This window comes from Pogona vitticeps, chromosome 1 (assembly GCF_051106095.1).
Source record: "Pogona vitticeps strain Pit_001003342236 chromosome 1, PviZW2.1, whole genome shotgun sequence".
NCBI classification, from domain to species: domain Eukaryota; kingdom Metazoa; phylum Chordata; class Lepidosauria; order Squamata; family Agamidae; genus Pogona; species Pogona vitticeps.
Window position 1 is genome coordinate 347,057,886 of NC_135783.1, and position 25,297 is coordinate 347,083,182.

Here is a 25,297-nt window from a genome sequence, read left to right on the forward strand (position 1 = left end):
GTGAGGGTGGTGGGACCAAGAGAAAGGCCTTCCTTGATGATCTAAATGCCCAGGCAGGCTCATAGAGGGAGATATGGTCTTTGAGATCGCTTGGATCCAAGCCGTTTTAGGGCTTCATAGGTTAAAACCAGTGCTTTGTGCCCAGAAATAGATCGGCAGCCACTGGAGATGTTGCAACAGGGGAGTTATAGATTCCCTATAACCAACCCTAGGTAACCACCTGGCTGCGGCATTTTGGACCCTCTGAAATTTCCAAACACTTTCCATAGAGTGTGTTATAGTAATCCAGCCAAGATGTAATGAAGGCATGTGTCACTACGGCCAAATCAGTGTTCTCAAGAAACAGGTGCAACCGGGCACCAGGGCTCAGAGACAAATCCAGGAGCACCCCCAAGCTGTGCACCCCTGTTTTCAGAGGGAGTGTGACCCCATCCAGTATAAGTTGAATCCCTCTTCCTTGATCTGTCTTTTGACTGGCCAGGAGCACCTCTGTCCTGTCTGGATTAAGTTTCAGTTTATTCGCCCTCATCCAATCTAATTCGGACACCAGACACTGATCTTGAGCCAAAACAGCTTCCTCAGATTTAGATGGGAAGGAGAGATAGAGTTGGGTGTCACCCCCATATTGGTTACACCAAACCCCCAAACTCTGGACAACCTCTCCCAGTAGTTACGTGTAGATGTTAAATAGCATAGGGGACAAGACAGATCACGGAGGGACCTCACAAGCTGAAGGCCAGGGTGTAAACAAGAGTCCTCTACCCTCTGGGTCTTGGCCCCTAGAAAGGACTGGAGGGCACGCCACTGTAAAATAGTACCTCCGAGTCCCAACCCAGAAGGATACCATGGTTGATGGTATTGAAAGCCAGTGAGAGATCCAGCAAAACCAACAGGAACACACTCTCCCTGTCCAGTTCCCGGTGTAGGTCATCCACCAAGTTGACCAAAGGAATCTCCATCCCACAACTGGGCCTGAAGCCAGATTGAAATGGATCTAGATCAGTGATCTCCAACCTTGGGCCTCCAGATGTTCTTGGGCTACATCTCCCAGAAGCCTTCACCACCACCTCCGCTGGCCAGGGTTTCTGGGAGTTGAAGTCCAAGAACATCTGGAGGCCCAAGGTTGGGGATCACTGATCTAGATAATCCATGCCATTCAGAAACCCTTGGAGCTGAGAAGCCACAGACTGCTCCAGCATCTTGCCCAAGAATGAAATACAGTATTAGAGACTGGGCGGTCATTGTCCAGTATTGTGGGCCCCAAGGAGGATGTACCTAAGCCACACAACGGTCGAGCCAGCAAGGTGTTTTAATACATGTTGTCAAAGGATTTTAATAGATGCCAAAAGCCAGCCAGCTATCCCACCCCCTGCTCATTGCCATGAGACTCAGGAAGCAGCATTTCCTGTTCCGGTTTTGGTTGTCAGTACCAAGAATCAGTGGGTTGTGCGTACATGCACACGTACATATATGCACACACACACACGCACACACGCACACACACACAGACACACACACAGAGACTTCAGAGTTGTTTGTGAGGACCTGGGGACCTTCCTCTTCCTCTCCTTTTCATATTCATGCCCTTAAAGACTGGGCAAGTCTTAAATGCTGCCAGCCTGAATTCGTCCTGCATGTTCTTAATAGTAGCAGCCGTTCTTGTTCACAAAAGGTGCAGTACAGAGTGACTTAAAGAGACTTGCACGTTGTCAGAAATTGTTTTGACAACATGAGTCATCAAAAGCAGAGGACCAGAAAAGGACCTCGAGTTACATAATGCGCCATGTGCTGATTTGCATGTGTAGATGCAAAAGGAAGAATAGTTTTAATAATTTAAACAGAATTGCATGAGCAGTGAAGAATACGACTAGATGGGCTGCATGTCTCTTGAATCTGTTAAGCGCCCAGGCACAGGTAGTATCTATGTACTGGCAGATTCAATGTCCATCCCTGAAGCCTTTAAAAGGAACATTGTTTTTCAGCAAGCACAGAACTACGCTCTGTAGAAAGGGATACCTTCCTGTCCCCTCACTGAGTGTTTCACTCAATGCAGAAAGCTGTCTTTCTCTGGGATGTATGTATGTATGTATGTATGTATGTATGTATGGATGGATGGATGGATGGATGGATGGATGGATGGATGGATGGAGGGAGGGAAGGAGGGAGGGAGGGAGGGAGGGAGGGAGGGAAAGAAAGAAAGAAAGAAAGAAAGAAAGAAAGAAAGAAAGAAAGAAAGAAAGAAAGAAAGAAAGAAAGAAAGAAAGAAAGAAAGAAAGAAAGAAAGAAAGAAAGAAAGAAAGAAAGAAAGAAGCTTGGCCTCTCCCAATTTGAAGAGACCCCTGTCCAGCAGGCCGAGGCAAAGAGGCAGTCCAGAAACCAGCGAAATCAGGGAGCTGGGCAGGGAACAGATTGTATTTGTCTTCAGTGTGGAAGGGATTGTCACTCTCGAATTGGCCTCCTCAGCCACACTAGACGCTGTTCCAAGACCTCCATTCAGAGCACATTACCCTAGTCTCTCGAGACTGAAGGATACCTACAGATAGATAGATAGATAGATAGATAGATAGATAGATAGATAGATAGATAGATAGATAGATAGATAGATAGATAGATAGATAGATAGATAGATAGATAGATAGATAGATAGATAGATAGATAGATAGATAGATAGATAGATAGATAGATAGATAGATAGATAGAATGATGGACTAGGACCAAGGTTCTAGATTGTGTACATGCATGACTCCATCTTCACACAGCTTTCAGATGGAGCCCTGCCTAGTGGGGCTGAAAATTAGAGGTTACGTTGACTAGGACTCAGGAGAACTGGATTGGAAGCCCTGGTTAGCCATGAAAATTCACTGGGATTGTGGAATTGGTAAAACCATTTCTTTAATATCTCACTTTCCTTCAAAGCTCTTTCTCTTCAGCCAAGTTTTCCCTGAGCGACTGGATGCCCCAGTGGAGTTTTAAATGGAATATTGCACCTTTCTGATTTGAATGTGATTTGGCGTTGCTAATATTTTTAATATGGTGTTTGTTTGGTCCTTTTGCATTTATATACTCACCATTAAATATGTGTTAAGTATGTCTTTTAATGACATACGCCACCTTGGTGCTTTTGAAGAGAAAGGCGGGGTAAAAATATTTTCAATAAAGATTAGGGTTGCTATAAGTCAATTCTGACTTGATGGTTCATAGCATTGTATATAGAGATATGCACATCTCGGTCTGTCAACATGCATAATTTGTGCTGTGGCCAGTCCTCAAGAATGTTTCCCCTGAGCAAGATGTCATAAAAATGAAAGCAGGCAGGTTATATAAGGCCCAAAGTGCCATAACAATTAGAAAAGCAATTGCAATAGAGTTAGTGCTAGTTTTAAAAGTCTTTCTTCCTTTTTTTTGCATCACGCTTCTTAACATGTTGCAAAAACATTTATCCTCCCTCGCTTTTTTGTAACAATGACACCTTCATTATTTTGTTCTTTGTCCACCTTATTTGGACTGATAGAAGACTCTTATCGATTTATCTACCAGTCCATACTGGTTTCGTTAAGCATTAAGTTGTAAAGTAAGGCTTCTTGGCCGAGGTCCGGCTGAGCTGCCTATTAGAAAAGAGGCTGCCCCAATGCTTACTGAGAACTCCTCCCAAGCTCGCCTTTCTCGAGATGCGCACAACTTAGTTGTGGGTCTGGCGGGGAAAACTCCTGGAATGGAGAATTCTAAGATCTGGAGTAGAGATGGGCATGAACCAGTTTGTACAGGCAGCACATCCCACCTCTTCATCGATCCAGCCATTCGTCAGGCTCAGCTTACGCTTGCTTTTTCCACCTCCTCAGCTGATCTCCCAGTCACAAGCAAGAGCATAGACCTCTGCCTTTTGTCTGAGTGGCAGATCAGCCAGGAGGGCAGGTCAGAGAAGCCTGAGTTCTTGCCGGGACTGGAAGATCAGTTGAAGAGATGCAGGAAGCTAGGCCACTGGGCCCAGGGAGTGGCTGACTGAGCCAGAAGAGGCTGGAGCAGCTGTTCATAAAGCCGACTTTATGAACTGGGACGAACTGGTTCATGCCCATCTCTAATCTGGAGTCTTTAAAAAAAATCCCAACCCACAGAACATATGGCAGATGTCTAAAATCCCACCACTCCTGGAGACTGTCTCTGAGGTTTAAAGGCAGCCCGTGCAGACGCACTTGGCCTGCCCTTAATTTAGCACTGAAGGCTTAAGCGAAGAGGTTCAAAGGATTGGGACAAATTCCAAGGAGATCCTATAGAAAAGCAACGTGGCCTCCCCATAAAAGAAAACTGAAGGGCCTTCCAAGTTTTCTCTGGAAAATAGCCAGTTTCACTTCGGCTGGATTGCTAATGATTTCCAAGTTTCTGTCTAGATTTTGTTTGGTTGGCTTTTGCTTGGCTTGGCTTTTTTTTAAAGCTGGGATGCAGGCATATCTTTTCAATTACCTTGGCTTTCAGCATCTTAGTCACTGTGTAATTATTTCCCTCCCTTTTTCTTGGCCTTATTGTTCCACTAATTTCTTTGTCTGGCTGGTTTTTATTAAGGACAGAACTACACGGAGCAAAACGACGGTAGCTCCGTTTTTGCCAGAGAAAAGCGGCTCCTAGATTTCAAATCCAGAGGGAACAAGTTGGAGCTTGGGGGGAGGGATTAATTATTTCTGGTCCCCTCAGTTCTCTGCTCTAGCCTGTCTGATCCACTGCGGCTACCGTTGCCCTCGCTGGCTTCACGAAATGGAAACGCAACTGTGCAAAGGGCCGGCCCTCGTATTAGGCAGGTTGAAGTGCCTGCCTCAGGCCGAGGAGCGTCAGAGAGATGATGAATTGCTCCTTCTCCCTGCTGCCATTTTGGTTCTCCCCCCCTCCCCCTGAACCTTGTTTTCCGGAACCAACCAGGAAGAATTGCTGGGCTGGAGGCGAGGAAGGTTCTGGAAACGATCGGTGTGCTTTCCACAATGTCCAAACAGGGAGACGAATCTCAGAAATGTTGCTGTGAGAAGGGAAGGTTTGGTTTTATCGCTGTGACGGATTTAAGGCCTGGACACACATTTCTTTTCGAGACTCAGCTGGTGCCAGGGCTCCCTCTCTTAATATATGTTATAAAATAATATTTTCTTACAGGGTGGTACAGAAAATCCACATTGTTTGCTTTGCTCTCTGTCTCACACAGGCATGATATTTTCCCATTACTATACAAGCTGATTGGATATCTGAACGATTTTAGGTGTCCGGCTGCAGAGCCAGAGATTGGGAGATTGGTTTTTGACTGTGCCTCTTGCAATGAGAGGGATGTGGTGGCGCTGTGGGTTAAACCGCAGAAGCCTCTGTGTTGCAGGATCAGAAAACCAAGCAGTCGTAAGATCGAATCCACGCGACGGAGGGAGCTTCCATTGCTTTGTCCCAGCTCCTTGCCAACCTAGCAGTTCGAAGGCATGCAAATGCGAGTAGATAAATAGGTACCACCTCGGTGGGAAGGTAACGGCATTCTATGTCTAGTCGCGCTGGCCACGTGACAACGGAAACTGTCTTCGGACAAAACGCTGGCTCTACAGCTTGGAGACAGGGATGAGCACCGCCCCCTAGAGTCAGACACGACTAGACTAAATGTCAAGGGGAACCTTTACGCTTTACCTTACCTTGCAATGAGAGCCAGCCTGTGTGGCCTTGGGCAAGCCGTACACAGTCCCAGGGTATCCGCAGGAGGAGGGAAGGATAAACCTCTTTGGTGTATTTTCTACCTAGAAAACTCTGAAAAGGATTGACTTGAAGGCACACAATTATTATTGCTGGTTGGAGAGCAAAGTAAGCTAGGTATCTGACTGTGGAGTCAGAGGCTGGAATTTGATTCCTCACTGAGCTTCCAGGGAGAAGAGCCAGACTGTGTGATCTTGGGCAAGCTGCATAGTCCCAGGTCTCCCCCTAGAGGAAGGGAATGGTAAAACATTTATGTGGGTTGGACTCAATGGCCTTATAGGCCCCTTCCAACTTCATTATTCTATGATGCCATGAGTCTGTACCCAGAAAACTTTGAAAAGGGTCTCCATAAGTCAGAATTGGCTTGATAGCTCACAGATATACGCACTATGGATATCACAAAGGCCCACCCTTTGTTTCAGGCTTCGGCTCTGAAATCTCTGAGAAGGGGTAGGGGCCAACCTAGCAACCCTACACATAAGGAATGACATGTTCGCTGCGGTTAGTGCTCGGAGTGCCCTTACTGAGCTAATTCATGGGCTTCCTCTCTTTCTGCTTGGAGACGTACACTTTTTATTCCAACAAGCTTTTAATGCTTAATAGCTTGCTGCTTTATCGTAATGATTCCCGACGGGCTTTGCTTTATCATTGTTTCTAGAGCTTTGCTTTATTTGTTTGTATCTTATATTTTTATATTTTACTGACTGATGATTTTACTGAGCAAACTGCTTTGAGTCCATTAAGCAGGAGAGAAGAATAGCAAGAACAAGAAAGGGAGTACAACATAAATCACAAACGGTACATTATTGTTATTTCTTCCCCTTTCCCAATTAGTATGATGAATACTGTGATCAGTTTAGCTCCTTGACTTTCGCTACTTCTCATAGGAGAAAGAAGTTAGATCCTAGACGAAGGGATTCAAGAAGCCCATGCTTTAGAACAGACCTGGAGAGAGCTGCACTGTTAATAAACCAGGTGGAGGACAGAACCCCTAAATTGGAAAGTGTTTTGCATTTATGTACTCAGCCATCACTCTCATGGTAAGCAATCCCCATTACAGTGGTGCCTCGCTTTACGACGTTAATTCATTCCAGCTAAATCGCTGTAGAGCGAAAACGTCGTAAAGCAAAAATAAAAAACCCATTGAAACGCATTGAAAACCGTTCAGTGCCTTCCAATGGGCTGAAAACTCACCGTCCAGCGAAGATCCTCCATAGGGGCAGCCATTTTCGGTGCCTGTGCAGCAAGGAATCCATCCCTAAGCACGGGGGGTGTGTGTCAATTTCTTCAGCTGGCGGCCATTTTGAAACCCAACGATCAGCTGTTTTTGACCGTCATAAAGCGAAAATCGGTTCCTGAAGCAGGGAACCGATCATCGCAAAGCGGAAAAACCCCATTCAAACCATTGTTTTGCGATCGGAAAAGCGATCGCAAAAAACTCACCATCAAGCGGATTCGTCGTTAAACGGGGTAATTGTAAAGCGGGGCACGACTGTACTCTTTTCCTGTTATCCTCTTTCTTTTAATCATCAGTGTCCTTTCTCATTCAACCGGATGGCCTGCACCTGTACACTCATGGCAGCATCCTCCTATCCTTGACATTTCATTGTAAGCTGCCATGACTATGGCTGACTTGCACTCTGAGGCTCGCTTCCGTGTTCAATAACCACCAACCTCATTCCGGCAGGGAAAAGTGACTCTGTTCTCTGTTCCACACAGCAGTGGGGAAAACCAATTTTTTCCTGTCTGATTTTTAAAAATCACAACCAGTGTATTATGACCTCCTATGAGGGAATGAACAAATTGAAATGCCACCCTGTAGTTTTATATAATTTTGCATTTTCAGCTCCCTGGCTAGACCGTACAGTACGACCACAGCATCCCCATGGGATAGGTTTCAAGCCCTTCCCCCTCCTCCCCACGAAAGCTGAAAAGTATTGAGTATTGAACTCTATACACTGCATGGTCTCTGTTCCCCTCTAGTGGCCAGTTCTAGTAATTACACCCTGGAAATATACCGTATATTAAAACATATTTCTGGGTTTTTTATTTAATATTTCCAGGCAGTGGATAAATGAATCGGTGGATACTGATCCTGCGCATAGGGCAAATCCTACTGTACCACTTCATCTGCAGCTTGCTCAAGGCCACACAGGCTGGCTCTTCATCCACAGTAAGGAATCGAACTCTCAACCTCTGGCTCTGTTGCTAGATACTTAATTCAGTGAACTATCCAGCCAGCAAAAACCCTATTCGGATCACTACAAGTTGGTTCTGACTCAATGGCACATGATATAGCACAAGCTTCATTTTGGATGGTGAGAGGGGGCAGTTTCGGACAGGATGCTTCTGATTTGTAGAAGTATGTGTCACCTCACAAAGTGATGCCACACAAGGCAAAATTCTAGATGCAGGCTCCTTTTTTCATTACTTAACCACTTCTCACACAAATGCAAAGCAGTTTTCAGGGCTGTGTTTCAACAAGTGTGAATGGCTGTGAGCTCAGGAGGGGATCCTGTAGATCATCCTGTCTACTGCCATTGGTGTTGTCAACATTCAGGCTGCCCTTTGCTGTGTAAAGCACGGCATCTATGTTTTCCTGCTGACAATATCAGGCCATTTCCTGATATGGGTACAGAATATCCCACATTCATAAACTGGAGTGTTGGTTTGGGTTTTATGTTTCTCACCATTTTTTCAAGAACTGAATTTTTTATTAATCCAAAGTGGACAGAGAGGGTGAATGCATCCCTGGCATTTTTACATTAATTGCTGTTTGTGAATCACCATTTTTTCTTTTATCTGGCTTAATATTTACTTGCTCCAAGCAAGCCCACTATAGATTTTTTAATATTTTGCTTCCTTCTGCTTATTAGGTAGGAAGATCAATTTATGTGGTGCAATCTCCCAAGCTGCCTCAGCTAATGCATATATTAGAGGTAACCCAGAAGTTAATAATATGTGTGCATTTTTAATCTATCCTTAGAAGAAGCCAAAGGCAGTTAAAATATTGTTTATTGTAAAGATGGATGAAAAGTCCCCCGCTGTGGTGTGTTATGTAGGAAGTTTTCCACTAACGCTATGAGGAGAAGAGTTTTATTTACTAATATCTGGTGGGAGTTCCTTCAGGCAGCTTTGAACCTTAAGGACATGGGCAAATCCTGGAAGAATATGGAACTTGAGTTTCACATAGTCATTAGGTGGGAGGATGGCTTTGAATGGGCAGTTAATTCCAAAGCAGCCATGGCTTATAGCTCGCAGTGTTTAATTAAGTGGGTGATCGTATAAGGCATGGTCCCCAATCTTGGATAACCCACGTGCTCCAGGACTGCCGTTCCGAGAAGCCTTCATCACTAGCTGAAGCCTCATGGCATAGTGGTGCCTTGCTTAACTACAATAATCCGTTCCAGGAAAATCGCTGTTAAAATTTAAAAAACCTTTGAAACGCATTGAAAACCATTCAATGCATTCCAATGGGTTAAAAACTCACCGTCCAGCAAAGATCCTCCGTACGGTGGCCATTTTTGGTGCCTGTATAGTGAGGAATCCGTCCCTAAGCACAGCGTGGAGCCATTTTAAGCACCCAGTGGCCATTTTGAAAACCCGACAATCAGCTGTTTTTGATCGTCGTAAAGCGAAAAGTGGTTCCTGAAGCAGGGAACCGATCATCGCTAAGCAAAATTCCCCCATTTGACCATCGTTTTGCGATCGCAAAAACATCGTAAAGCGGATTCGTCGTAATGCGGGGCAATAGTTAAGTGGGGCATGACTGTACTGCAGTGAAAACTCTGCTCACAACCTGAGTTCAATCCTGGGCTCAGGTAGCCAGCTCAAAGTTGACAGCCTTCCATCCTTCCGAAGTTGGTAAATTGAGTACCCAGCTCGCTAGTGGTCTTGGTGGTGAAGGACAATGTATAGCCTGCATAATTCTATTGTAAACTGCCCAGAGAGAGCTTTAAGCACTATAGGGCAGTATATAAGCAGCACATGTTGGTTTAGCTGTGTTAGCCAGGGTTTCTGGCAGTTGCAGTCCAAGAACACCAGGGTTACCCAAGGCTGGTAACCACTAGCACAAGACATAATTTTAGAGAAGAAATGTATCCAGGTTGTAGCTATTGATTGAGGGGATAGTAGTAGAGGTCATGTCAGGGTGTGCATCTACAAAACACAACAGGGCTGTTCATTGCCAAATAAGAAGCACAGCAGTGATAGTCATGTAGGTCCCAATCCAAGGTGTGGCCCATGCAAGCCAGCCTATTCCCATAATGGAGCTTCTCTTGCTGGGTCAGAAAGGGTGGATCTGAATACCTTTGAGATCAAGGCTATTGATTGATTGATTGATTTGATTTGATTTGATTTCTATCCCACCCATCTAGACCATAGGTCTACTTTTTAAGTAGACGTATATTAAGTACTCTTTCTCCACTTGAACCTAAAGCAAATGATTTGTAGAATATGATTTTAGTAGTTTATGAATCCTTTTTCAAGTGGGAGCGGGGGGAAATTAACATAAAGTGAAAAGCAAAGGGTGCTGCTCATATACCGTCCCATAGTGCTTAAAGCACTCTCTCAACAGTTTACAGTTTAATGTACACATTACTCTCCCCGCCCTAGCAAGATGGGTACTCAATATATTGACCTAGGATGGAAAGCTGAGTGAACCCCGCGCTCACTAGCTGAGCCTGTCATATTTGAACTCAGATTTTAAGTACAGTGGTGCCTCGCATTTCGACGTTAATTCATTCCAGCGAAATCACTGTAGAACGAAAACGTCGTAATGCGAAATTAAAAAGGCCATAGAAACGCATTAAAACCCGATTAATGCATTTCTATGGGCTTGAAACTCACTGTCTAGCAAAGATCCTCCATAGCGTGGCCATTTTCGCTGCCCGTGCAGCTAGGAATCCGTCCCAGAAAAGAGCGGGGAGCCATTTTTTTTACCCTGGGGCCATTTTGAAACCGCCGATCAGCTGGCCGAAAATTGTCGTTTTGCGAGAATCGGTTCCTGAAGCAGGGAACTGATCATCGCAAAGCGAAATTCCCCCATTGAAACCATCGTAAAGCGATCGCAAAAGCGATCGTAAAAGGTTCCCCGTCAAGCGATTTCGTTGTAAAACAGGGCACTCGTCTTGCGAGGCACCACTGTATAGTCTTGACTGCAGTATTGCAATTGAACCACCGTGCCACAGGGCTTAGATACCCATCAGTAGATTCCGTAAACTTTGCGTATTTTCCATTTCCTTTTCTGTGAGCGCTGCTTTAAACTTTGACTTAGAGAAAAGTATGGCAATTGTAAACACACACACACACACACACACACACACAGAGAGAGAGAGAGAGAGAGAGAGAGAGAGAGAGATCCTTTACTTTCCAGCCTATATGCAGATGCAATGCTTGATTAACTGACATAACAATCACATATGGTGTTTTATGCTTTCCCAACGCAGATGCTTTAGGTAATTAGAGGAAAAAGAAGGTAAAATATGGGCCTAATTGGCAAGCCAAGTAGAAAGAATGTTTTCATGCACAGTTTATAAACGGAAGCTCGTGGAAGACTTTATACAGGTGATCCAGCTATGTGGCACAGATGGCTAAAATACAAAGCCGTGTTTAGGGCTTTATAGCACCAGTGATGGCACAATGATGGCATTCCACTTCCTGTTTAATAATGCCCCAGTAATTCAAAATCACGTGTCTTCCAACAGATTGAGAGCCCATAATGTTTCTGCTGGCACTTCCATGATTACAATGCTCGTGGGAAGAAATTAAGGAAAAAAGTAGTCTGTAGCAAAGACTAGTTTCTTGCATGCTTGGTTATTTATAAAAACATTGCACACTCTTTAGTTTTAGACTAATTAATCCAGTTTTACGTACTGGTTTGAACTTTGACGACACCACTGGCATTATGAGGCAGAACTTGAAAACGTTGTTTTATCTGAATTGTATCTGCTCAGATCCTGGCTATGCTGGCTGGGGAATTCTAGGATTCGTAGTTCAAAAATGTAACTGCTTCCAGAGAATTGGGAGTAGCTGCTGCAGTTGTAGGTTCACAGTAACAGTAGTTTAAAGTGCTGGCATTTGTCTCTGTTAAACGTCAATGTTAATGAGTTTATTTATTTATTTTAAATATTGTTACCTTGCCTTTCTTCTTAAAAGCACCCAAGGCCACCTACATCAATTGAAGAGGCAATATTTAAAAACTAAAAATAACAAGTATACAAATATTTTAAAAAGAATTCAACGTATTACATTAAATAGGTAAATAAAACCAATACTAAAAACATATTTCAAAGCAACAGAGCACAACAATCTATTTTTAAAAAATCCTCTCAGAAAGCCTGCCTGAAGAGAAAGGTCTTTTGCCTGCTTGCAGAAGGACAGCAAAGATGGGACCAGCCTGGTCTCCTGTGGGAGGGAGTTCCAGAGTCTGGGAGCAGCCACAGAGAAGGTCCTCTCCTGTGTCTCCACCAAGCATGGCTGTGAGAGTGGTGGGACAAAGAGAAAGGCTCTCATGATTATTTTAATATCCAGACAGGCTCATAATGGAAGATACAGTCTTTGAGATAGCTTTGACCCAAGCTGTTTAAGGCTTTATAGGTTTAAAACCAGTGCTTTGAATTGCGCCTGGAAACAGATCAGCAGCCAGTGGAATAGCTGTCAACAAGGCGGTTATATGTTCCAAAGGCATCACCACATACAGCATGTTTGTTGGTGTTGTTTAGTCGTTCAGTTGTGTCCGACTCTTCGGGACCCCATGGACCAGAGCACGCCAGGCCCTCCGGTCTTCCACTGCCTCCCTGAGTTGGGTCAAATTCATGTTGGTCACTTCGGTGACACTATCCAACCATCTCGTCCTCTGTCATCCCCTTCTCCTCTTGCCCTCACATTTTCCCAGCATCAGGGTCTTTTCCAGGGAATACAGCGTGTTACAATAATCCAACCGAGATGTAACTAGGGCATGTGTCACCGTGTCCAGATCAGACCTCTGAAGAAATAGGCGCAGCTGGTTCTGCCATGTAATGGGTTTACATCGTCAAAAGTAACTGCCACAGACGTCTGGGCAATACTAGGAACTGAGGAAAGCTCAAGTTTGCTCAGCCTGTCAGCCTGTCTTTTTGCGCTCACAGGATGAATCTAGAGCAGTGGTTCTTAACCTTTGTTACTCGGATGCTTTTGAACTGCAACTCCCAGAAACCCCAGTCAGGACAGCTGGTGGTGAAGGCTTCTGGGAGTTGCAGTCCAAAACTCCTGAGTAACCCAAGGTTAAGAACCAATGATCTAGAGGATGGCCAGGCGCTCATACATCTGATCCCAGCTTGGTTGTTAAGTGCTGTGTCAGAAAGGTCTACAAGTACTCCCCCGTTTGACTGAACAAAAAAAAAAAAAAATCCAGTGAAATCCTTATTGGTGGGTGTGGGAATCTAGCACTCATATTAGTGACAGGATAATTGACATATATGTTGTTTGAGTTTTATTTGCAACCTTGCATGCTGCCTGTAGTTTGTGAGGGAGGGACTTTCTGGGCTGGGATGATGATCTATCCAACTTTCCTTCTGACCTTTGAATTCAAAGTGAATCCCATCTTTCTGCTGAGTGCTCTTTCACTCTCTTTCCTAATTTTGTGGCCGTTGTCAGTTTGCTGTTGATCTCTTCCGCTGGTTGCCAGGATACACTCAGCGAAGAAAGCAGTGTACTGTACACAGGTCTGTAATTTCAAACAAATGTCAGTAAAGAAATGTTTTTACTCTTTCTCCTACAAATATCTCAGAGTGAGTTACTGAGACGTTGAGTGCCAGTTCATGAAAAAGGTGTGGACTCTCTGGAGAACTTGTAGCTGTTCTCCTCTGCAGAACTCCATATGTCTGCTGCATGGAGAAAAGAATTTTATCAGAAGTCCAAAATTCTGCAACTTATTTGTGATTGCTGCTGCTTTCCATTGGACAACAGTCTCTTCCGTAGCCTGTAGCTTTCCAGCCTTCCTATACTTCATTTCCATTCCCGGGACAGGCATCATAGCCTATTCAGAACAGAAAGAGGAAGAGAGAAGTTGACGAACTTGCTTTTTAAGGGACTCCTTTCCAAAAATGGACTTCCCTAAGCTCTTACCTGAGGAATTGTGGGAAATTTAAAGTGGCAGCTCCCAGCTACACATTGTACGGCCCCAGCCGACATCATTGCCAGGGGTCCCTAAATGCTGGGCAGAAGATGTTAGTCACAGATGCTTTCTTAGTGCCTCCCTCCCTATTAAATACAGTGTGTGTGTGTGGGGGGGGTGTCTGTGCTCAGCTGACATCTTATTCTAGCTAGTAAAGTATATTGTAGTCAAACATTCTGTGAATATTTACTCTGCTAAAAATAACAACCGTACAGGGCCAAGAAGAGCAGGAATAAACAGGCCACGGGGGATGTGGATCATTAATGCCTTTTGAGAAAAGAGAGAGCAATAAAATTATTCTGCTTGGGTTTTGTTTTCTGTTCTTGCTGCTGTTGTTTTGCCGCAGCACCTCCGCTCTGGAAGACGCCTCGGTGAAGTGTTAATATCCTGGATAGAAATGAGCAATGGGACTTCCTCAATAGGCCCCTTTCTGCTGTGGGTTTAGGCAACTATATAAAAAGGTAAATTCTATTAAACCGATTAAACAGAGTCTCTCCACAAAGATCGCCCACTAAGGAGGGAAGCTACGGAACTATATGTTCATTATTTATAACAGGAATAAAAGGAAACAGTGTAAAAAGCAAGCAAAGTAACACAGGCCAGGTGGAATTATCTTTACAAAACCTTTCTTTTCTTCCTTCTGATTGTTCTGTTGTTTTTTTGTTTTCCCTCCTGAAGCAAATTACATTTTCAGGACTTAGAGACACGGCAATGCAGTATTTTTAAATTTTTGTTTAAATAGGCTTTCTGATCAACCGGCTACAGTGGCATGACTCAGATGAGAGGCTTTTGAATTGTTAAAAGATTGAGGCTTTATGGTCCCACGGAGCAAAGGAGTGTAAACTCCTTTGGAGGATTTGCTTGGGTAACTCAGGGTGTAGATTTCTGCACCACACAGTACATTTTGTAAAACTGAGATAGCGACCTGAATCCTGTGAAGCTTTGGGCTAGCTGGTGGTGGTGGTGGTGGACGGGATTTTTTTTTCTTCCCCAGTTGGCAGATCTGCATTGCATGTCAGCAACAACCATATAATGGGACAATGGTAAACTGTAAAACACGTGAGCGCGACCTGCCGCCCAACCGCGAGCATGACACGCCCCCCTGGAAGTCCGACACGCCCACCCACGAGCGTGACACACCCACCCATGAGCACAGGGTGCCCCCGCCCCACTGCGCATGGAGCACGCGCCCCCCCCAAACTGGTCAGAGGTCCCAAAAAGGTTGGGGACCACTGATCTACAGAGGCCATCCTCTTGGTCTTGCTCCATTCACAAGATCATTTGGTGGCGACACAGGAAAGAACCTCTGTTGCTGCTCCCAGACTGTGGAACTCCCTCCCACTGGCCCCAGCAAGCAGGGGAAGACCTTTCTCTTCTGGCATGCTTTCCCTGAGTGAATGAATGGCTGCTGGTTCGGGTTTTTTAAAATGGATTGTTGTACCTTACTGCATTGAATGTACTTTGGCGTTATGGTGGTGGTGGCGATGACCAAACTGGAAAGGAGCAGCAGCTCAGTCATCAGTCTTCAGCAGAAATTGTGTCTGTGTAACTCTGTTAATACAGGAAAAATCAGGAATACAGTTCATACCTGAGACAGTAGAATTTATGGCTCTCAGGTTGTTTCTTCCTGGTGTCCAGTTAGCTGCTCAGGCACCTGTTTGGCCTTGAACCACCATCTCCACCCTTAAGGGCAGCCTCTTGTGTTTACTTTAGCTTTTTTTGACAAATAGCCTAGAGGGAAATAACAAGCTGGGGGGGAAAGCCCATTTGTTTCAGTGGGACCTTTTTTCATGCAGCTTGTAGGTGCCGCAGCCAGACTGGGCACACAAGAGGGGCCTCTCTGTTCCTCTTGTAGCCTCGGGATCCATAGCAGCCCCTTCCTGGCTATGCTGTGAACACTGCGTCATTAGACTGGAACATGTTCAGCAGAAAACAAACCCTATGATGAAAGAGTGAAAGAACTGGGCAGGTTCAGCCTTGAGAAAAGAAGATGGAAATAGTACTTTCCAAAGTCTTGAAAGATTGTCATACAGAGGAGTGGGTAGGGTCTGTTCTCGATCGTCCCCAGGTGCAGGACACATAACTGTGGGCTCAAGCTACAAGAAGCTAGATCTAGGCTGAATATCAGGAAAAATGTCCTAACTGTTAGAGCAGTACGACAATGGAACCAATTACCTTGGGAGGTGGTAAGCCCTTCAAGGCTGAAAAGGAAATTAGACAACCCTCTGTCAGATATACCGTATTTTTCGCTCCATAAGACGCACCTTTCCATAAGATGCACCATTTTTTAGGAGAAGAAAACAGGAAAATATAATCTGTTTTCTTCGCTCCATAAGACACACAGACTTTCCACCCCCCTGTTTTGTGGGAAAAAAGTGTGTCTTATGGTGCGAAAAATACGGTACTTTGCTTTGGATCCCTCCATTGAGCAGGATCAGGAGTTGGCCCCATAAGCCCTTTCCAACTCCATTATTCTATGATTCTCTGAAAATACCAATATATTTCACTTAAGGGCAGAAGTCCATCATTAAAGTTACATATATTTTGCCATCTAAAGATCCAGTCCTGTGCACCCATGTACCTGGAGGTGAGATACTTCTGACTGAATTTTTATGGGTTTGCACTAGAAGTGTACAGGACATTGGCTTTTCAGCCCATCTTAAAATCGTTGATGTGCCCACACATTACAAATAGTTGATTCGGATGTCTGGATGCTCCTCCAGTGAAGCTTAAATCAATGAATGAACAAAGTGTTTACTGTCTGAGGAAATACTTGCCGCCTTCCCGGAGGGAGGCAAAAAGTCGGCTGACCCCATCCTTCTCAACAGATGCATGGCAAATAACAAATGGAGCCAAGAAATCTTATAAATCTAGGGCAATCAATAAGAAATTTCCCAAGAAATGTAATGAGTAATGACTTTCAGCTTTGCTTTATTTATTCATGGCACAGTCCGACCAAAGTTAAGAATTAATTTTCAGTGAAGGATTTATAAATGTAATGTTTATTTTTCTCTTTGAATTCAATGAAGCTCCTTGAAAAAAACTTGGGGTGGAGTGTGTCTTCATTATTGGTAAACAGATGCAATTGTCTCCTTTTGTTTCATTTTATCTTTTTCTTAAATTGGCTCAAAGTGGTTCGATGTTTATTTTTATAACCAAGGAGCCAACAAATTATCCAGAAGACCCTCACGATCCTGTTTTTTTTCTTCTTCCTTTCTTACCACAGATTAAATATCATTGTGCATGTCCTGACCCAGTGTGGTGTGGTGGGTAGAGTGATGGGTTAGGACTCAGGAGACCTGGGTTTGAATCTCAGCTGGGCTGCTCACTGGTAGGGAGGGTTGGGGGTGGAACCAGTAAAACTATTCCCTAAATATCTCATTTACCTTAAAAGCCCTATTGTTTTTGCTGTTTAGTCATTTAATCATGTCCAACTCTTCGTGACCCCAGGGACCAGAGCATGCCAGGCCCTCCAGTCTTCCACTGCCCCCTAGAGTTGGGTCAAATTCATGTTGGTCGCTTTGGTGACACTGTCCAACCATCTCGTCCTCTGTCGTCCCCTTCTCCTCTTGCCTTCACACTTTCCCAACATCAGGGTCTTTTCCAGGGAGTCTTCTCTTCTCATGAGATGGCCAAAGTATTGGAGCCTCAGCTTCAGGATATGTCCTTCCAGTGAGCACTCAGGGTTGATTTCCTTCAAAATGAATAGGTTCTATTTGCAGTCCAGGGGACTCTCAGGAGTCCCCTCCAGCATCACAATTCAAAAACATCAATTCTTCGGTGGTCAGCTTTCTTTATGGTCCTGCTCTCACTTCCATACATCGCTACTGGAAAAACCATAGCTTTGACTATGTGGACCTTTGTCGGCAAGATGAAGTCTCTGCTTTTTAAGATGCTGTCTAGCTTTGTCATCGCTTTCCTCCCAAGAAGCAGGCGTCTTTTAATTTCGTGGCTGCTGTCCCCATCTGCAGTGATCATGGAGCCCAAGAAAGTAAAATCTGTCACTGCCTCCATATCTTCCCCTTCTATTTGCCAGGAGGTGATGGGACCAGTGCCATGATCTTAGTTTTTTTGATGTTGAGCTTCAGACGATTTTTATACTATTAAAAGCCCTATTAGGATCCCTATAAATTGGAATGGTAGCGATTCTAGACAGTGATACTGGATGGAAGCCAAACCTTATCATCAAGCATCTTCAGCCACTATGCCGTAGGACCCTTGTACCAGCTGGATCAGTGTCTACTGATTCACTTATCCACAGTCTGAAAATGTTAAAAATATTAAATTAAGAAAACCCTACAAATACGGATTTTCAAGATGTGATGATCAGATTGGATACTAGAGGGAATCAAACACTATGCTCTTTAGGCAAGCCAGCACCATGTTCTAATGGAATGTTGAAAGTTAGAAATTTTAACGTTTTCTAAGTTTTTATACTTATGTGACTGGTCTAAGGACCATAAATAAACTATTATTATTATTATTATTATTAAGCCAGCACCATTTTGCCTGGTCTACTGACAGCTTCCTCCAGAGCAATGTCATTGTTATAAAGTTGTATTGGCTGGCGAGGCAAAAGAAGAGTTGTGTATATAAGTCAAACTAAAAGGAAATGGATTCTTTATTGTCTTTGAAGAAAACCTGCAGAGCCACTGAGATATTGTGTGTGTGTGTTATTTTGTGTGTGTGTGTGTGTGTGTGTGTGTGTGTGTGTGAGAGAGAGAGAGAGAGAGAGAGAGAGAGATTTTCAGTCTTCAACTTGACTGTTATTCACAGATTCTATTGAGATAAAAAATACAGCTATAAGGGCGTCCTGGATCCAACAGATTGTGTTACCACCCGCTTTTCGCTATCTGTGTTGGGTGGGCCTTGGAACTGATTCTCTGTGGATGGGGGGGGTCTTACTGTATTCTCCTCCTTCCTGCCCTTCTTGTCCAATTTATTTTACCTTGCATGATCAGCCGTAACAACCTGTTCTTTCACCCATCTGTGCTTCGCAAACCAATCCTTTATATATTAGCAAAAATCATTTGCAATAGTGTATGTCTGAAGACAAAAGTGTGCAAATTTCACCGCGACAGAAAGGGAGAATCACAGACTAATGGGAACGGTCTTTGCCTGCTTGCGAAAGGACTGCAAAGATGAGGCCAGCCTGGTCTTCTGTAAGAGAGAGTTCCAGAGTCTGGGAGCAGCGAGAAACTTTATTCAAACCTTTCAAGTGAAAGAGAAGTCATTACCTTTCAGTCTGAGGTAATCTCTTCCACTGCCAGACTCTTCTTACTAGTTTTCATTGTAATGCCAAAAATCTTTTAACAACTTATGATTCCTGCAGGGCTTTGAAATTGGGCAAATCGTGCAGCACCCTAACGCAAAACAAAGCGGGGAAGGAAAAGCAGGTGAGAACTGAGGAAAATGCAGGGAAATTAAGATGCTGCTCAGGCTGATTGGCTAGAAGATTCTTCCCCACCTGTTGACAAGCTATGCTGAGGTGAATCGGTCAACCCGTCATGGTTCCGTGGTGCTGATGTGAGAGGCGCTCCTTGCCTGTGCATCCCAGTGGTTTGCATTGGTTGGGGGCCAATTGGCTGCCCTCTCAATGGTCTAGCAACCCATCTGCATCTCAGTTTATGTCAGTCCTGCTGAGATATCACCTGCACTCTCCCAGCGCTCTGCTCGTGGAACAGAATGTACTTCTTCTCTTTTTTTCCTTTTTCTTTCTTTTTTTTAAAAAAGAAGTCTATAAATAGATGCTTGCTTAGCTGAAATCTGTGCTCCCTGGAACAGCTTTATGAACATCCGCATATTGTTACCTGGCTTTGTTTTTGTTTTTTAAGCCAGAGAAGACAGCTGCCATATGTTCGCCCTGACAGACAATCAAAAGCAAAAGCCAATTACGACAGCAACATTACAGGCATTAAATGCGAAATCCGTGGTGAAAAGCCAAGAGGGACGGCCGGGATTCTGTGATCACACCGCTCTGCTGTCGCTTTTTCCGGCACAACCCTCTTTTGATCCCCATGAAACTCATCAGAACTGTAATTAACTACATTGACATCTGACGGCCGTAATTGTTTTGCTTCAGCAGAATTATCTATCTTCCGGCTTGATGAACATGCCTCATTATCAGGACAGAATGTACTCTGTGGACAAACATTTTTTTTTAAAAAAATAAATTTGCCCCTGGAAAGGCCTCCCCACCACACGCTTTTTGCTCAAGATCTGCCAGGTACCCACCAAATAATGTCTGTTTATCAGGACGGAACCCAAACTCTCCTTTATTTTTATTTATTTTTTGGATTAGGGGGAGTATTTTGGGCCAAAAGAAAATGCTTCCAAATGAGCTTGGGGGTGTTTTTTTGGCATTCCTTACCATGCATTGGGTTCGTTGTTAGCACTTCTCTGATTTACTTTAGTCTCAGTGGTGCTGTCAGCAGCCAAACCCTGCTGGATGCCAACCTGTTCATGGCAGACTGTCTGATCGCCATAAGATTCAAGAAACGGTACCCTTGTCCACCAGCTGCTGCCATTTACTCCAGTATTTATCAAGAGGCAGCCAAATGTGGCCGGCTGAACAGCACTCTCCTATGATGCTATGCACCAGGGGTGGGCAATTACTTTCTATAGGGGGCCACATGCAAAATCTGAACTGTGTTCGGGGGCCAAACCAATTTTACTTAGGCCCCCATTAGGTGGGTAGTAATAGGCCCCCCATTGGGTGAGACCCTGCAGTGAACGAACTACAAGGCTGACATAGTTAACTCCCTAAACCTTTTAGGGAGTTAACTATGTGAGCATTGTAATTCGTTCACTGCGGGGGGGGGGGGAGAGGGAAAAAACCCAACACAGAGCTAACTCACCGGTCCTCCATTCCCCCCACGGCCTTCCTCTCCGACTGTCTTCTATCCTGTGCAGGTGACGTGATGCGTCATCACGTTGCCGGCACAAGGATTGCTTCCAGCCTCTTGAACCCCGGGGTCCGTAGCCTGCGGCTCAAGAGTAACAGTCAAAACTTGTGAGATCCCAGCGTCGGATCGCATGGGTTTTGGTTATTGCTGTGCTGGGTGACTGGAGCCGGAGTTCCGGCTCACTCAGCAGCGCCGGGTGCGCCGGACAGGAGCAGCGATGGGCGGGCCGGACAAGAGCGGCTCGCAGGCCGTATGTGGCCCGCGGGCCACACTTTGCCCAGGTCTGCTATACGCTGTAACTGGCTGGTGTCTAAATCTATCCTTTTCTTTTTCTCAGGAACCCACTAAATTCTCTGTCAAATGACAAGTAACAAAGCATGTATGGTTTTAAACATGTTTTCAGGAGCCTTGCAGTACAGTGGTTGAACTGCAGTACTGCAGTCAAGACCGTGCTCACAATCCGAGTTTGATTCTGGGCTCAGATTGCCAGCTCGAGGTTGACTCAGCCTTCCATCCTTCAGAGATTGGTAAACTGAATATTTCGCTCCTTTTTGGGGCCAATGTATAGCCTTCGTAATGAAATTTTAAACTGTCCAGAGAATGTTTTAAGTATTATGGTATATAAAGAGCACACTTGCTTTTTTGCTTTTTTAAAATATTGTTTTTACTTCTGGTTTTAATATCGATACTTGTTTAGTGGTTTTCTAATCTAGTTTTTAAATGGGCTCATTTTATAGTTTTAATTATTGTGAACCTCCTGGGGTCCACTAAGGGGAGAAAGGCAGCAAATAAATAGTATAAATAAATAACATTTGCTTTACATTTTAACATTTTCCCCATTGAGGAAGGCACTACCCCTTTTTTGTCTGGGTGAATCTGGTAAAACATAATTTGGCAAAGCACAGGATCTGCTGAACTTATTATCCAGTGCTAGAAAAAAGATAGCAGTTTGAAAGCAAAGAAAAACGTGGGTAGATAAATAGGTACCACCACGGCGTTCCATGTCTAATCGCACTGGCCACATGACCACAGAAACTGTCTTCGGACAAACGGTGGCTCTGTGGCTTGGAAACGGGGATGAGCACCGCACCCTAGACTCCGACACAACTGGACTAAATGTCAAGGGGAACCTTTACCTTAGAAAACAGAATGACATCTGTTCACTTGTCTTCATCCTTGGCCTGGCCGATGGGACCCTGCGGCACCTGAATCACACTTTGTTACAGAATTCACACAGACGGAGTGTGACAACGGAGACATTTGTCCACATGAAGAGTTATAAACGAAATCCCAAAGCTTCACCCCCTTGCAGTAGACAAGAGGGTTTTAAAAAAATGATTGGCATAAATATTGTCCAAAAATATTGGTTTGCATTTTTCCCGTTGGGTTATTATTTTGTCTGAGCTGTAATGTTTTGGGACTAGAGATGGGCACGAACCTCAGTTTGGAGGTTTGTGCCAGTTTGTCAGATGGACACACACACACACACACACACACACACACACACACACACACACACACACACACACACACACACACACACACACACACACACACACACACACACACACACACACACCCCAGATCCTCCACTCACCTATTAAGCTTTATTCAGGGATATTTTTAATTAATCTGGTGTATTTTGTTGTTGAACAAGATGGTTGGACAGTGTCTTTGAAGCCACCAACGTGAATTTGACCCAACTCTGGGAGGCAATGGAAGACAGGAGGGCCTGGCGTGCTCTGGTCCATGGAGCCACGAAGAGTCGGATACAACTTAATGACTAAACAACAACAAACAAACAACAATTTTGTTGCTGTTTTCTTCTCTTTGGAAATTCCAGTGTCCAGTCGGGCTCCTGTATCCATGGAGCCAGTATCTGTAGTTTCCGTTGTCCACAGTTGCCACTGCTGCAATGCAGACCACAGTGCATGCGCACACATTGCAGTGTGCATGTGCACTTACCTCCCCCTCTCACCCTTCCCCCCCATCCACTTATGCAGATGGGTTCACTACTATATGCGGTTTCAGGCATCCGTGGAGAGATTGAACCTATCCCCTGTGGAGGGTGTTTGTGTTTCATGCTGCTCTTCTCCTCCTCTTCAGGTGTTCAACCTGTCCTAACAGGAGTGTATGTGTCCCACCTCCACCTCCTCTGGCAGCCGCCCACTCAGACTAGGAGGCAGGGCAGGGATTCCTGCAACACTGCCTTTGAGTGGGTGGCTGCCGGAGGAGGTGGAGGAAGGAAGTACGTCCTTCTTCTGGGACTGGCCAAACACCTGAAGAGGAGGAGAAGAGTAGCATGCAGTGGCTGCTGAGTGGAATAGCCAGGGGTGGGGAGGCAACATGTGGCATGTGCGGTATCAGTCTGATGAACCAACACAAGCCATCAAACTGAGGTTCGTGCCCATCTGTGTTTGGGAGCCATGTTTTTCAGGAGGTCAAGTGGTGGAAAAGCTGGTGTAGCATTTCCTGCATTTTATTAGGGTGGCCCCATTCATGGAGGAGGCTGATATTCTCAGTGGGTTCAGGAAATGCAAGATTGACTAATCCTAACCCTAATTTTAACGCATTCTGATGATGCTCAGTACAATATGAAACACAAACACCCTCCACAGGGGATAGGTTCAATCTCTCCACGGATGCCTGAAACCGCATATAGTAGTGAACCCATCTGCATAAGTGGATGGGGGGGAAGGGTGAGAGGGGGAGGTAAGTGCACATGCACACTGCAATGTGTGTGCATGCACTGTGGTCTGCATTGCAGCAGTGGCAACTGTGGACAACGGAAACTACAGATACTGGCTCCATGGATACAGGAGTCCAACTGGACACTGGAATTTCCAAAGGGAAAACAACAAAATACCCCAGATCGCTTAAAAATCTCCCTGAATAAAAGCTTGATAGGCTCATGGACCATGAATTTGGCACATGTTTATCCTTATGTAGGAAGGAAAAAAGGGGGGAGGGCTGATTGCATTGTTTCGGTTTCCCTCTATCCTTCAAACTGTTAGGAGCTTTAGCAAATGTTCCTTTGTAAATCACCTTTTTGATAGATAGAGAGGGTTGTTTATTCGTTTATAGCACTTTACCACTTTTTCTTTACAAATTCCAAAGCAGTTTCAGCAATCCTATAAAACAAATGGTAATATATATATAAAAAATAAAGCAATAGAAGCAACAAAATCCATAAAAACAATTTTGTAAAAAGCAGGTGTAACACTTAGCATTAACAGTCAGGAAAATGTCTGAGTGGAAATTGATGGTAGAAACATACAGTCTGGTGCAGCAATATATCTGTGAAGATTCTCAGTCATCCAGGTGATGTGGAAGTTGAGTCATGGCAACTAGACTTCTTTCTTGTTAGGTTGAAATGTTTCGCTACTCATCCAAGTAGCTGCTTCAGTCTGAGGAGAGTTGGTAGGAGACCCCTGATATAGCCTCCAGGTTGGTTTCACTTTCATCAGATCTGAATAGGCTCGTTAGAAGCACAAAGGACTGGGGGTGAGGAATAATCTGGAGTCTTTCTCCACCCATTGTCACGAGTAATTAACGGCCGTTAACAGTGGTCTTCCTGGTGTGTGTGTCCTAATCATTCTGGGGATGGATGAAAGGGCAGCATGATAAATAGGCCTCCACCCCTGATGGGTGAGGGATTTTCTATATGCACATGTAGAGTAGGGCCTCCCTGACTCCTCTCTCAAATACACTCTGGTGTATTACTCCAGATTTTACCAGAGCTATCAAGGGTTCTGAATGTGCCCTCCATGTTGTTCAGCACCTTGGAGAATGCTTTTTAAAGTTAGGACTAAAACTCGATGCAGATTCACTGCCTCTGTGAGATCAGAGTCAGCAGACACTACTGACTGGGCACGTCCTAATTTCAGGAGGGAATCAATTGAAATACAACTTCAGGTATGTTTGACTATCTCTTGTTATGTTTTAACAGACAAAAAGATGTGTTTGTCATTGTGGGAGTTGTGTTTCTGGAGTGTGCCAGCAATAACTGTCATGTCGCCCAATTTTCCTCTAAATGTGACAGGAGCTCTGTCTCCATGTCAAAAAAATTTGCTGGGAATAAATTAAAAGAACTGCAGAAGGAGCCACCCTGGAGTGGCAGCAGGTTGTTCAGTTCTCCTGTGCTGCCTTGGTGACAATCTGCCGAATTGACTCGCTGAGTTTTTTGATGGAACCCATCAGCGTTGACCTCATCAGCTTTTGGGCTGCCCTACGATAACAGGACCTTGTAGTTCTTTGTGTCTCATGCTTATTACCTGTGACATTCCTGACATAACAAGGCAAGTGTAGGAAAAAAATCTGATGCGGCTTTAATCCACAGATGTCAGCGACGGCTCAGTAATGATATCAGAGACAAGACCATTCTGTGGAAAGCTGGCTTGCCAGCCGTTTGACAGAAAACCAAGCTTCCAGTTTTCTTGTGTGGCAGCTGATGCTACCGACAGCTCGAGGGCCCGGATGATCAGAGCAAACAGATGTGATCAGAGATGCGTGCATGTGCGCACGTGTGTGA

The 25,297-nt window shown here is 44.6% G+C and overlaps 1 protein-coding gene across 1 annotated transcript in view; it reads left to right on the forward strand.

Annotated features, from left to right (window-relative positions):
* Window positions 1-25,297, forward strand: part of KCNH5 (potassium voltage-gated channel subfamily H member 5) — a 216,315-nt gene that overhangs the window by 109,754 nt on the left and 81,264 nt on the right. The gene's annotated exons all lie outside the window — the stretch shown is intronic.